This window comes from Cnephaeus nilssonii (genome assembly GCF_951640355.1).
Source record: "Cnephaeus nilssonii genome assembly, chromosome: 11".
Classification (NCBI taxonomy): Eukaryota; Metazoa; Chordata; class Mammalia; order Chiroptera; family Vespertilionidae; genus Cnephaeus; species Cnephaeus nilssonii.
The window spans coordinates 12,970,550-12,985,511 of NC_137082.1; the positions used below are offsets into that span (position 1 = coordinate 12,970,550).

Consider the following 14,962-nt stretch of genomic DNA (forward strand, 5'->3'; position numbering starts at 1 on the left):
GCAAGCTAAGACCCCTGGAGTTTCTTATTTTAGAATGACCCACACCGAGGGAGTCTGTCTGCACGTCCTGGGAAACCTCCTTGAGGGACTTTCTGAGCACAGGGGGAGAGGCTCACTTGGGGGGAGCACACATCCCTTGGAACTGGATGCTTGCTTCTGTGAACCCCCTTCTTCCATCCGGTGGTGTTGGGGGTTGGTTGGGCTGTGGGAGGTGAAGGTGCACAGCCTGGTGAGGGGAGAACGCAGACTCTCGGGGTTGTTGGTGAGGGCTGGTGCCAGCCTTTGGGGGGGGTGGGGGTAGGATTGCCTGTGCTCCGGGGTGGGTGGGGAAGGGCACACGCTGTGCTGCAGCTGGCACCGGGAGCTAAGGCTTCCGGGACGGTGCTCTGTTGTTCCTGTTTGTGTGTCCCCTCTGCTCTGGAGGCTCAAGACAGTGGGGTTAGCTGTGCTGTGGGCCTCACTGTGGGTCACACCACCATGCCCTGTGCCTGGTCCCCATCAGGACCTGCCCGGGACCAGGGCCACCGGGAACGAATCTGGGGAAGGCTGCAGTAAAAACCTCGCAGCCAGGCTGGGAATAGGGCAGCCCAGCCCTTGGTGCTCCTGTAGCCATGGCTGACCCATTGGCCTGGGGGCAGCCCCTGGTCACCTGGGTAGGTGCTCACACTGATGATCTTAGTTCATATTCATGGTGGCCCTTGGTTTTAAAGCCCAGGACCTGACACCCAATGAGCTTCGGGAAATCTCAAGCTCACCCAGCTGGAAGGGTGAGAAGTAGGGTTTGAACTCAGCCTTGCCTGGCTTGTTGGCTGTGCTGAGGAACCTGAGTCTCCCAAGGAGCACTAACTTGGTGACAGGCTCCGAGGCCTGTGTGCAGAGCCTGAACCTGCTGTGTGCAGATAAAATGCCCTTTCACTGATCAGGGCGATGTGTTCCAGATGTTGCCCTCCCCTTCTCCCTCCCCGCCCTCCCCCCTGGAGAAGCAGACACACATGAAGTGTTAATACCAGCTCAGGAGGAGGGGGCTCACCAGCACGAGGGGCTCCAGGTCGCTGGGAGGAGGGACAAGGCATAGTGTAAGGAGGAGGCTGGGCTGTGGAGTCCTGGTGTTATAGTGGGACAGGGAGAAAGCACACATGCTCGAGTGGCATTGCACTTCGGGGTGCTTTGGAGGCAAGGGGGCATCGCTGTGGGCACCAGAGGAAGGGACAGTGGTGGGTGCTGCGTGCTCCTCAGGACAGGTGCTGTCCCTCTCTCGCTCCTCGCCATCCTTCTCCTGGCCCTCCCTGTGGCGGTCTTGGATCCCATCTGCTGTGGTGACAGCAGGGGTGGGTGAGAGGCTTGACAATTTCCTGTCAACAAACCCAGTTAAACTTCCCCTTAGAAATTTGGAGCGAGGTTTCTGGGCCGCTGGCACATGAGAGGATCCGCATGCTCCCTGTCTGGGCTGTCACAGCCCCTTTCCCCCTGCTGGTTCTTCTTGGAAGGCGGCTTGCGGGGAAGCCTTGATCGAGTTTATGCAGTGTGGACATGGAATTTAGAAAAGGGTGTAAGGGTCTTGCTGATGCAAACGTTTTCAGGAGTTCCCTGTGGTCTCCAAACACGCCGGAGCCTGAGTGACGTGTCCGTTCGGCAGGATCTGAAGCAGTGTGATCCAGCCCAGGTGTGCCCGAGTCTGCAACACCCAGACCCTGCTTGGGCCCTGAGCCAGGATCTCCTGGTGGGGCCTGGGGATTCGCATGTGCAAATGCATCTCTGGTCACATGGCGAGAAAGTATTTGTCAGGATTTAGTTGCAGAAAAGGGAAGTCACTGCCACTCTTTTAAGCAGAAACAGCATTTATACCAGGTGCTTACAAACCCACCAAGGAGCAGCATCTGGCAGACTCCAGCCCTTCCCTCTGGGGCAATCAGAATGGACTCACGAGACCCACAGACACTGCTGAGCTTTCAAACACATTGTTACGGCTTTGGTCTAAGGGTCAGGAAACCACGAGTAATGCTGGCTCAGTTGCCTCTTGCAGCCAGTGGAACCTCTCCAGGCAAAGCCCAGCCTCTCCTGATCACACTGGGTGGCAGCAAGACAGCAGCCAACCATGCAACTGCTCCTGCATGCAGCTACCTGGGGCAACCCGAGGCACCTGCACAGCTGGATGTGAGGCATCTGAGGTGGCGGATGCACCCCTGGGAGGCTGGCCTGGATGTAGAGAGAAGGCCATGGCAGTTGCAGGCAGGGTGGGTTTGTGGACCAATTCCAGCTGATGCCTGGGTGGTTGATGGTTGCAGTGCGGGGAAACCTCCTCGAGGGACTTTCTGAGCACAGGGGGAGAGGCTCACTTGGGGGACTGGGCCTGTACCTGCTCCGGTCCCAGGCTGCTTGGCCGGGGTCTGGTCATCCCTCCTCCCAGTGCAAGTGACGAACCCCTCCTTTGTGCACCACAGCTGTTCAAGTTCTGTTCTAACTACTAGGCTCCAGGCTTTACCTGTAACTAAATGCTTCCACCCAGGGTGGGTCAGTCACGATTTATACTTGTTGTAGGTGCATTGGCTGTTTTCCAAAAGGATTGTTTTTTTTTCCTCACATTACAACACCCATTATTTTTCTAACCCTTACACCTAAATTATGGATAGTTTTCCAGTCTAATGTTTCACACGAGGAAGTCTTAGTCATGTTAGCAGCTGGTGCAAATGAGGGCACTTTTGTGGAACTGCAAAAGGGTGGTGCAAGGCCTGGGAGCGCTCTGGAGTACGGGGAGCTAGTGCCCTGGAACCGGGCTGACCGAGCTGCACAGCCAGCTACAGTGGCCCAGGTGAAAGCCTGGCAGGGAGTGTACCTGAGAGTGCTTTCTGCTTCTGACCTGGAAGATGGGAGTGGAGCCTGTGGAAGCCCAATTTCAGTGCCTTAAGCCCAGGGACAGGGCCATGTGGCCTGGAAAAGAAGGTGACTTGTTATATAAATGTCTAATCATGCTTTTGTACATCTACAACTAATACGATATTGTATGTCAACTATAATCAAAAGTAAATTAAAAAAAAAGGTGTGGTGACTGGGAGTGGAATAAAAGAGGTATGCATTATGTTTCTCTTATTCCTTCCAAGTGAACAGTTTTCTTTTTAAATATATTCTTATTGATTTCAGAGAGGAAAGGAGAGAGAGAGAGAGAGAGAGAGAGAGAGAGAGAGAGAGAGAGAGATATCAATGATGGGAGAGGATCATCAATTGGCTGCCTGCTGCATGCCCCCTACTAGGGATTGAGCCCGCAACCAGGCATGTTCCTGATCAGGAATCCAACTTTGACTTCCTGTTCATAGGTCAACACTCAACTACTGAGTCACACCAGCGAGGCCAGTTTTCTTTTCTTTTTTTAACTAATTTTTTATCTTTGAGTTACAGTTGACATACAATATTATATTAATTTCAGTTATACAACATAGTGATTAGACATGTATATAACTTATGAGTGATCACTATGATAAATCTGGTATCCATCTGACATCATACATAGTCATTACATATTGACTATAGTCTCTATGCTGTACTTTACATCCGATGTCTATTTTGTTAACTACCAATTTGTACTTCTCAATCCGTTCACCTTTTTACCCCTCTCTCTACCCTTTCCTTTCCAGAAGCTATCAAAATGTTCTCTGTATCGCCCTAGCTGGTTTGGCTCAGTAGTTAGAGTGTCAGCCGGTGGACTGAAGGGTTGTGGGTTCGATTCCTGGTCAAGGGCACGCACCTCAGTTGCAGGCTCAATCCCTGGCCCTAGTTGGGGCGTGTGCAGGGATGCAAACAATCGATGTGTCTCTCTCACATCGATGTTTCCCTCTCTTTCCCCCTTCTCCCTCCCCTCCACTCTCTCTCTCAAAAAAAAAATAAAAAAATAATAATAAATAAATGGAAAAAAAAAATCCTGGGTTGAGGATTAAAAAAAAAAGAGGCCCCCTGTCTCACTCAACCACAGTCTCTGCTGGTTTTACAGCCAGAAGCTGTGGAGACTTCTCTTTTCAGCACCGAAACCCTGGGCTGGGGAGCTTGGGGTGGGGCTGGGACTCTTCTATCCTCAGGGGGGACCTCCACAGCTGAGATATCCCTGATTTCTTTTTAACTGCCCATTCCACATCTCTGCCCCTCCTACCAGTCTCTATGTGGCTGCTTCTGTGTGTTTTTAGTTATAGGGCTGCTGTTCAGCTAGACTTCCGGCAGTTCTCAATGATAGTTGTTTTGTAGTTTAGTTGTAATTTTGATGTGCTCGTGGGAGGAGGCAAGTATAGCATTTACCTACTTCGCCATTTTGACTGGAAGCCCAAACAACTGTTTTTTTTTATTAGCAATTATGTATTTATTATTAAATGAGTAATTATTAAATAAAGTGAATTAAATAATTAACAATGATTGTTTTTGTGAAGGAAGACATTGGTTGTAATGGCCTTTAGGGCCAGTCTCAGTGGGGAGTCACAGGCTGTGTTGGGGGCGCTGAAGGCCCACAGGATTGGATCTGGTGTTATAGGGGCTCCTCTTCCCAAGTCCTGGCTCAGTCATTCAGGAAGTCATGCTGGTAGCTGGAAATCGAACGTAGTGGGACTATTTACACGACGATAATTGGCAAATGCTAGAAATCAGGGCTTTCTTCCCTGGGAATGTTGGTTGTTAAACATTTGCTGGCACAACAGTGGACTACATGAGTCATTCTTGTTAGCAGTGTTGTGTTTCTCCAGGCTGCGACCCAAAGGCCAGGAAAACAACCTGGGCCAGAGGCGGTCACACTGAGTGTGCCCTCTGGACCCCCACCCACGTGGCTGTGCCTGCCAGAGCAAACTGGCCCTACTTACTTTCCTTCGGGGGTTCACTTCGAAGGCTCTGTGAATTCCCCTTAAAGCCTGAGAAATAGAGCCACCCCCATCTGTGTCTGTTCTGAAACTTTCCGTGTGAACCTGGTATCAGACGAAATGGGGGATCCTCTTCCCCACTGTGTGTTGGCGGGGGGGGGGGGGGGGAGGGTGGGCGGAAAGAGGGGCTAGCACTTCTTACGATATTCTGAGAAAAGAATTTTCTGGGACTCGCATGGGAGAACGAGTGACTTTTATTTGTGTGGAATTAAATCCCTGCATTTCCAAAGACCCATATCCCTTAGGTCGTCATAGAAGAAGTGTAGCTGGGGTTTCAACAAAGCTAGAAGCCAAGCCATTGTCCAGAGTGTCCTTTGCATGTGGGAGCCAGGTCCAGTTCAGCATCAGGCTAGCTGCTGTCCATTAGTCCATTGTGTGTGGGCCAATGCAGGCGAACAGGAGCAAAGGAGCCCACAAGCCCAGAGTCACATGACTTCCAAGAGAGCCAAGAGCACAAGAGAGCAAACTCCTTTGTTGATGGGGTTATAGATCCTGAATCTTCACACACACCTCCCCCGTGTGATTGACAGCAAACGCCTTCTTTAGTCCCCCCAACTTTACTGGGCATTCGTCTGTCTTCCTTTTGTCCAGTCTCCTTCCCCCAGTGTTTTGCAGGGAACTTGCTCATGTCTGGCCTGCCCTTTGCTCCTTTCCTGTTGCTAATAACTAGTTGATTACAACGGCATCAAGCCCACTTGCTCTGTTTTGTCGTTGCTGGTGTGGCCCAGTGGACTTGCATGGAGCAGTAGAGACCCACCAGATCGCACGTGGGCATGTAAACCTGGAGAGGGACCCGGACAACATTCTGTGGCATGTTTTCCTTTAACCACAGGGAAAAGTGCATGTATTTATTAAGTTAAAACCAACATCCTCTCTCATTTTCTGCCCGGGAAAGACCATCACGTCTGTGGCTTTCCTGGAAGGTAAACAAGCCTGCCGGGCAGGGGGTGAATGTCCGGCCAGGACACCAGCTGTTTTCCGGGCCGGGTTCCAGGCCAAGGTCCACCAGTGTCTCTTGTCCAGGCTGCCAGCCTGCAGGCGCCCCTGGAGCATGGGAACCTGGCTCCTCCTTCAAGTGATACGAGCGGGCTTTGCTCTAGAAAGGAAAGCACGTCTTTTCAGGGGACAAGACTCTGGTTGAAGGCCAGTTGCTGGGGTCAGAGGGGCCATGGGCCCAGCCGGAAATTAGGCATTAATTAGGGAGGAGGACAGAGCTTTTCTGAAGTCTTATGGTTACTTCCATTCCACAAGGCTTGTCCAGAGGCCAGTGACATGCTAGGCTGTGTCAGAGTAGGAGAGAAAGACGTGCGATGTGGCATTTGACCTGGACACGCCCTGGGAGGCAACCCTAGGACAGGTGGTCCTGAGTGTGGAACCGAACACTGAGTTATGAAGGAAAAGGCTACCCCCACCCCAGTTCTCCTTCCTCCTGATTACAAGGAAGGCTGGATGTGACTGCAGTTAGCAGACTTTTAACACTTCCTGATTTCCGTTTTGAATGGGTCAGCCTCAGGTTCAGAGCCTTTAGTTTATTCTGAAAATAAATTTACACAGCCCGGCCAGCGTGGCTAGTGGTTGAGCATCGACCTATGAACCAGGAGGTCACGGTTCGATTCCCGGTCAGGGAATGTGCCGGGTTGCGGGCTTGATCCCGGGTAGGGGGCGTGCCGGAGGCAGCCGATCAATGATTCTCTCTCATCATTGATATTTCTATCTTTCTCTCCCTCTCCCTTCCTCTCTGAAATCAATAAAAACATATTAAAACATAAATTTACATAAAAATACCCCCTCCAAGAGATAAACCAAAGAACTTATATACTTACATGCATAGCCCATGGACACGGACAATAGGGTAGGGAAGACCTGGGGGTGGGAAATAGGGACTGGGAGGAGGATATTAAAGGGGGGGGGGGCGATTGGAGATATCTGTAATACTATCAACAATAAAAAATATATTTTAAAAATGTCCCCCCCACACACACATACAATGTTACATATATAACAGGGGTGGCAGATGGCAAAAATCCTGAAGTCCAGCACCTTTGCCATAGAAAGTGAGCAGTTCTGATGCTGAGGGTTATAGAGGAACTGGTTGAGACAAGATCCTTGGAGCCAGGCCTAACCCTTTCAGCTGAAGAGCTGTGAGAAAGCCTGTGTGCCTCATCTGGAAACTGAGGGTGGGGTGATGACAGGCTGTTGTGAGGGTTAAATGGATGTGCAAAGGATTCAGAGCAGCACTGGGCACAGGACATGCACTTAATAGCAGTTACTGTTGTCATCCCATGAGCAGGAATTATGATGGGGGGTAGGCCGATAGGAGGAGGGTGCTCTGGATAGTAACACATGGGGGCCAGGGACGGAGCCAGCCCCCTCGATGCTGAGGAGGCCTGGAGAGGAGGTTTCTTGTGCTTTAGTGGGTGGCAGCTGTGGCTGGAGGAGGTGGGGTTGCAGATGGAGACTGTGGGGTGATGTGGTGGGTGATGGATGGGTGGGGTGCACAGAGCAGGGAGGGGAGGGTCTGTCTGTCTTCCCTCCAGCCTCTCAGAATCACAGGCCACAGGCTGAGTGAGTGCCAGGAACCTGCAGGCTGTGGATGATGTACCCTTTTCAGATCCACGCCCTCCCCAAGGTGAGGACTTCCCAGTAGCCCCTGCCACAGGGACACAGCAGGTGGGCCATGTAGGTGAGGGCTTCACGCATGGCATTCACATGCTCGTGAGGCTCATTCACTCTGAGTCAGTGAATAGCACAGATACAGTACTTGCAACGTACACAAAACCAAATGGGCATTTTCATCCTCCTCCTGAGGACAGGCACTGGAGGTGCCCACCTTCTATGAAGGAGGCACCGATTTTCACTACACTTCTTTTTCTGCCACTCTCTGCAATAACTGTGCCGGGGACCTCATATTTGATCCCTGTCTTCAGTCGGTTCCAGCTGCTATAACAAAGCACCACAGACTGGGGTCCTGTAAGTAGGAGAAACTCATTCCTCACAGTAGTGGAGTCTGGAAGTCCACGTTCAGGCGCCAGCATGGTGACATTCTGAAGCTCTCCTCCTGAATCACAGCCAGCACCTTTTCACTGCGTCCTTGCATGGTGGAAGGGGTAGGGGAGCTCTGGGGGACCTCTTTTATGGGGGCACTAATCCCACTCCTGAGGGCTCCACCTTCATGCCTAATTGCCTCCCAAAGGCCCCTCCTCCTGGTACCATCATCTTTGGGGGTTAAGGTTTCCACATGTAAATTTGGGGGGACACAGCAATTCAGACCATAGCAGTCCTCACAATCCCTCTGGAAGTGGGCCTTATCCTGAGGCCATTCGGTAGATAAGACAGCTAAGGCTCTAGGGATATGGGGAGCTGGAGTGGGGACCCCATCTCTGGTCAGATGTTTGGCCTGAGAGATAAACTCTGAGTCCAGTACTTTCTACAGAGCATAGCAAAGCCTCAAGGAAAATACATTTATTTTTTTCTAAGAAATTTAGAAAACAGGTTGCCCTAGTGATCCCCAATTCACTGGCTGACCCGGCATCACCAGTGGCAGTCTAGATCCTGGGTCCTGTGAAGCCTAAGTATGTCTGGGGCCTTCCTTGGAAAATAGCAGCTTTGGGAGCTTTTTGTTTTTCAGTGTGGTGACTGCTTTATATTTCACTGCAACTTTTGTTTACTAAAGGCCATTGTCATGAAGTGAAACAATGATGTGTGAGGAATTTGGTACTTGGTTTATGAGCCCATCCAGCTGAATTTCCTGAGCCTCTTCTATTCTCTCAGTAAATAGCAGAGTGAGCAGATTCCATCACCATTACATCAGATTTAGTGGCCACCGTAATGTTGGATCAGAGGAGTCTGCAGCAGGCAGGGAGTTCTGAGAGGCGATTCATGAGCCGTCTCCATGCCCTGCCTGGCCTTCCATGTTCTCCCTGTGTGCATTAGGTCCTTCCTCTGTGTTCTGCTTCCCCAAGCCAGTCCTTTCTTCTCTCACCACCATTGTCTTTCAGAAATGGTTTGCTGAAGAGAATAGCAAATTCTAGAGAAGTGTCCCGGGGGAAGATGAGCCAGTTCTTTCAATTGTTTGCATCTAGACTACCGAGTTAACCCTTCCCCTGTAAGCACTCGGCGTAGAGAAGAGAAATAACTGTCCATGAAGTGTTTTGTGTCTGTCACAGGCCTTCTACTCACATATCAACACAATGACCTGGGTCTAATTCTCTTATTGGCAGAAGAAAATGAAGAGAAAAGTAGCCGTGAGTTGGTTTATTAGTGGTGGTGGTCCTTTCTATTTGCTCTCTGAAAGGGGCAGGACATTTACCGGCCAGTGTGACACTGAGGTGATGGCAAACCTCGCCTGCCCGTTCTCGGTTCGGAAGGTGGAAGGCATCTGCAGGTGGACAGTGGTCATGGTTAGAGCACAAGCTCAAGTGACCCTGGGCCTGCCAGGCTCTTGTCGTTTCAGGCTTACCTGCTATTCCCATTACTTCAGCAAATACCTATAGAGTATCTTGAATGAGCTAGGCTCAGTTCTAGACACTGGGAAGGAGGCAATAAATCCCCAGTCTCTGCCTGAGTAAATTGTACTCAGTGGGTACATCAGAGGTAAATCAGATAACTGGTGTTTATTTAATGACCACTAAGAGCCAGAGTGATTTTAGAAAGTGAGCAAATCATGCATTTCCCTTAAATACAAGATCACACACATGGCTTATCTTAACTCCCTGGGCTGTCATCAGGAAAGAGCTAGGAAGGAAAGATACTTTCAAATAGTAATCATGAAAAAAAAAAAAAGCTTTATTTAAAAACAGATAAATAGATGCTGGTGTATTTCTTTCTCTTTCTTCTGAACTCCACTTCAGTGTGTCTTGCTTTGGACTTAGCTGGACCCGGGGTGCCTTTATACCACCTGAGCTGGGGCAGGTATCATACTGATTACAAATACTTATAGTCAAATTATGTCTTTAGGATAGGATGTTATTCCCAGTTGATGCTTAAGAGTTAGCTAAACAAGGTCTTATTCCTCCCCCCTAAGGCCAGTTGGCATTTTACTGGTGTTAAGCACCATGCACACAAGGCCACATTTGTGTATTTGGTGACATTATTTGCATATGCCCAGGTTGAATCCTTGGCCCCGAGGAGTCTACATGGCAGACAAGTTTAGATATCTTGCTTAGTACTTGGATAATAAGTGTCATATTTCTCTTTGCACTTGAAAATATAATTTTAAATCATTTTAGTGCGATCATTTCTCAGAAAGTTGTGCATAACCGTCCTTGGAAAGAGACCACAGGCGAGGAGGCAGCCAGTGCCTCCTGCAGCAGCAGCCCGAAGCTCTGGTCACTGAGCTGTGTTACCCTTCTGACACAGAAGCAGTAGCATTTCAGTTTGTGGAAGTCTTCGAGAAGGCAGGAGTATCCAAAAACATGCCTTTGAACAATCTTTGAGTACTTGGAATAACAAGATCATTTTAATAACTTTTTTTTTAATGTTTTGAAGACTTAGGTTCGCTCACCATATTTTCCAATGGGTTAAGTCTGGAGGCGATTGCTATTGAAAAGCAAAAGTTAAAAATGGAAAATCCAAGCTCAAAAAATAATGGGTTAGCTGGAAAGATGAGTAGAAATTGAAATAGAATTATATAGGGACAAATGGACAATCTGGAAGGTCTGCTTTAAAAGAATTCTCTAATCAATGTAGGAAAGCACTGGTTAAAGAGTAGCTGTTCCATGTATTGGGGGATGGGGGGGATTAGTGAACCCATTGAATTTGAGCTACCTGTGTCAGGTGTTAAAATATTAATATGCTCTTAATTTACATGGTTAAGTTAGAGTTGAGGTCAGGGATCTGGGTACCTAAATTCTGAGTACCATGGGCATATACCATGGAATGTGGGGTACACATGATAACCTGGAGGTATCTAGAGAGTGAAAGTGGGGTCATGGAGGACTGAATGAGAGAGCCTGGGAGATGAAAGGCTTCATGGGATAGTGGTGAGTATTCAGGATTTTAAAGGGCTATCATTGAATGACAAATTAGAATTATTCAGGCAGTATTAAAGGGTTGAGCCAGGACCAAGGGGTGGGATTTGAACAGCTACAAATCTTGGTCCAATTTTAGGAAGACTGTTTCTCTGCTGAAGTGACAAAGAGGCAGCCCTCTGAGGGTCTGACTCCCAGCAGTGTGGTGTTGAAGCAGAGGCTGGCCTGCTGTGATCAAGAATGTGACAGTGAGCCCTGGCTAGTGTTGTTCAGTGGTTGGAGCGTCCACCTTTGCACCAAAGGGTCGTGGGTTCAATTCCCTGGTCAAGGGCATGTTCTTGTGTTGCAGGTTCTATCCCCAGCCCTGGTCAGGGTACGTGTGGGAAGCAACCAATTGATGTATCTTTCTCATATTGATATTTCTTTCTCTCTCCCCTCCCCGCTTCCACTCTCTCTGAAGATCAAGGGAAAAAATATTCTCAGTGAGGATTAACAACAACAACAACAAAAAAGAATGTTACAATGAGATTTCTAAACCCCGGGGAGGCCACACCTTCTGACCTTCAAGGATTCCTTTGACGTTGAGGTTTATGGCTTTGGCAGAGTGGATAGGAAGGGGAGTGAGCTTAGAGATATACCTGGATCAAATTCTTGATCAGAAATTTCTCCTCTGGATGCAGCAGGATTGTGCCTCTCCCCCAGGCCCAGCTCCAGCTCCAGCCCCTGGGCACATGTTGAGTCCCCTTAACCCTCAGGGTGGTCTCCAGACCCTCCTCCAGGGCTATGGGTCAATTGCCCAGCTGTGACAGCCAGGCGGCATGTGCCCCTGTAGGGAACATTCACTCCTTCGTTTCCCCTTTGCTGCCTTGCTCCTCCTCCCTACAGCCAGGCTTTCCAGAAGGCTCTCCCTGCTGCCTCAGCGGTGTGTCACCACACTGAGATGGTAATGCGCGTCACACTCTCGTGCGTGTACCTTCATTTCCCCAGTCAGACTGTGCTCTTGGAGGAAACATTCCTTCTCATTTCCTTGTCTGATGCCCCACTCAGCGCATGATTTCTAGAAAGGAATTATTAACATCTTGGCAGTTCACTAAAGTGAGTTAGCTGATTTTAGTCATTTTAGAAAATGATTTCAAACAAAGATATCTGGTGGGAAAGATAATACCTACTGAAGGTTTGGCAGGGTCCCAGGTGGGTGATCCTTCTCATTAATGCTTGTGACAGTTACACAAGGTGGGTGGCGCCTGCTGCATCTCAGTTGAGAAAGGTAAGCTCCCGTGCTTGTGCAGTTGCTATAGAAACTAACGCAGGCTTCTCTGTTGGAACAGTTCACATTTGTTTCTTGACTGCAAACTGCTGCCTTTGGCCTGCAGGATGACTGGATCTCAGCACCAGTGATCTGTCACTCACACTCCGGCTCCATCTCCCTCGAGCACTGCCCAGAGCTATGGCCATAACCCCTGCCCTGAACCTGAGGTTACTCTCCGCGTCATTGGCCATAGTTGCCGCTTCAGCACTGTCGCAGGCCATCCCAGCCTCCTCCCCTGGATGTAGTCGGCGTGTCTCTGGCCCCTGGATTCTGGGGACTTCCGTGTTGGGAGATGTTGGGGTTCTCTTTCTTACATCATAACATTTGGCAAGTGGTGGGTGGGGTGCTAATGAAAGGTACCTTTGTCCTCCTTCCGCAAGCTTTAAGGAGAAAAGATGAAATCTCACAGAAGAGGCATGCCGGAGCCGCCTGGGCAGGAGTAGCTGGTCGTGGCGGCGGGGAGGGCGCTTGGGATCTGGTTCTCATCTGGTCTCCTGTATGATGGCTGTGGGAAGAAGCAAAAGCCCCTGGAGGTCCCTGCCCGTGGTGGGGACCTTTCATTTTCCTTCTGCTGTAGTTTCCTGCGCAGCCTCTTGTTGAGTTTTATCCTTCTCCGTAGCCCTTTCCTCGATGGCCCTTTGGACGGAGGGGAGCTGTGAAAATGTTTGTAGGGGCCTTGCAGAAAGAACTTGGAGGAGAGTCTGACCTCTGGCCCACTGCTGGTCGCGGAGGCCACCGCTGCCCTGCTCGGGGCCTCTCACAGCACCGCAGAGGGAAAGGGTGTGGTCCTGCCCCAGCCAGAGAGAGTGTCACCAAACCCTTGCCAGTGAGAGACCCCACAGTAGGGCCCTTCTGCCCAATGTTGCTCACAAAGGAAGAATCAGACTGTATTCCGTAAAGCAGAGCAGAAGCTTTGTTCTTCGATCGAGGCACAGAGAAGGGCAAGCTTATGCTCTAACAACACCTTCTCTCCGACTTGAAGAAAGTAGGAGAGTCTTACAGGGTTGGTGGCAGGTAGGTGGGTTCAGGGGGTGAGGATTTCTGAGAAAAGGGTGGAGAGAGCTAGGAATTGCAGGGGAGTAGGCACAGCTTCTAAACAGGCTGGGAACATGCCTGGCCCTACGTCACGTCTCATTCCTGTTAAGTCTCCACGCTGGGCATGATTTTTAGCACGCCAATGAAGGGGAGCTTGTCAAAAGGTCACTTGGGAAGGGGTTGCCAGTGCCATCTTGGATCTTTCCCATGCAGACCAGTTTCTTAACTGTGGTCTTGGGCCTTTTATGTGGTTCTTTCCTGTAGGCTTAGTTCCTCCTGGAATTTCCACCCTTTCCTGACTTGTTCAGTCAGCTCTTACTAGGGGATATGTTGGAGAATCAGAGAAAACAAGAAAGGCAAGCTCAGATCCTGATGGTACAGCAGCCCACAGCCTCAGCCAGGAGTCCCAGCCACAACCTCAACACCATCACAGCCACTACCATCTGCCCAACAGCAGCAGAAGTGGCTGTACCACCACCACCATTATTATTTCTACAGCCACAGCCACAACCGCCATCACCACCACCTTCACCTGCAGCCTCACTATTACCTGCAGCACAGATCCTAGCTGCCCCAACGCCCAGCTGAAGCAGCTGGAACATGAGCAGAAACACGCCCTGTAGCAGCACCAGGAAACACCAAAGAGGAATACAGGCTGTGGTGAACCAAATGGTAATGCTGGAGAAAGAGAAATATCTTTAAAGAAGCTGGGCTCTGATGTAGCTACCAACCCTATTGCCAGGGTCCTCGGTGGTGACCAGCAAGTTGTAGACACTAATCTGAAGCAGACGGTAAAAACCAGCACCTTTTGGAAAGCAGGAATGAAAACCAGAAATTTTATTCAGAAAAACAGTATAGACAAAAAAGAATGGAAAGACGTATGAAAAGAAATCTGAAGAGAACCACTCTGTAGATAAGAGTGATCTTGTAGTAATTCCAAATGGTGTTGTAACAAATAATTCCGGCTGTATTACTAATGGTTATATGGGCAAAGGAGCAGGTAATGGTGGTAGTGGATCTGAGAGTGGGTATACCATTCCTGACAAAAGGAAAGCTAGGCGCAATAGTGCCAAGGATTGTGAAAAACTTAATTTACTAGAGGACCAGTGCACGAAATTCTGCACAGGTAGGGTCCCTAGGTCTGGCCGGTGATCAGGGTCGATAGAGGCCTTCCTTCATTCCACGCCGTACCCTGGTGGTCAGCGCTCATTAAAGCGAGCAAGCGGTCGGTCCCCCGAGGGGACACTTTGCATATATATATATATATATATATATATATATATATATATATATATATATATTAGTATAAGACAAAATAATGCAACAAGAGACCAGTGTCTCAACCTTAAAACAGGGACTTGAAACTCTCAATCCTGATGACAGTGAGCAAGAGGGAAATCGAGTAGATGGTTTGAAGCCCATCTTGAAATATGAAACTGGGCCTGGAGGAACAAGTCGAGGAAAACCTGCTGTGGATGATATGTTGCAGAAAAACTGATATTAAACCTGGTGTGAGCAGAAAAAGTTTGATGATTGGCTCAGAGGAAAGCATGCTTCTGCAGTTGCCTCCAAAGAGGACTCTTGGGCCCTATTTAAACCTCCCCCAGTTTTTCCGGTGGACAACAGCAGGGCTAAAATAGTGCCTAAAATAAGTTATGCAACTAAAATTAAGGAAAACCTCAACAAAACTGTACAGAACTCTTCTGTGTCACCACATTCATCTTCATCCTCTTCATCCTCAACCCTGTCTTCAAGTTGGT

General features: G+C 49.4%; 1 protein-coding gene and 1 pseudogene across 3 annotated transcripts in view; both read left to right on the forward strand.

Annotated features, from left to right (window-relative positions):
* Nucleotides 1-14,962, forward strand: part of ACSS1 (acyl-CoA synthetase short chain family member 1) — a 61,772-nt gene that overhangs the window by 22,783 nt on the left and 24,027 nt on the right. The gene's annotated exons all lie outside the window — the stretch shown is intronic.
* Nucleotides 612-14,608, forward strand: LOC307107392 (FMR1-interacting protein NUFIP2-like; annotated as a pseudogene). Its single transcript has 3 exons — nt 612-653; nt 13,511-14,328; nt 14,586-14,608. The product of its transcript is annotated as an FMR1-interacting protein NUFIP2-like (transcript).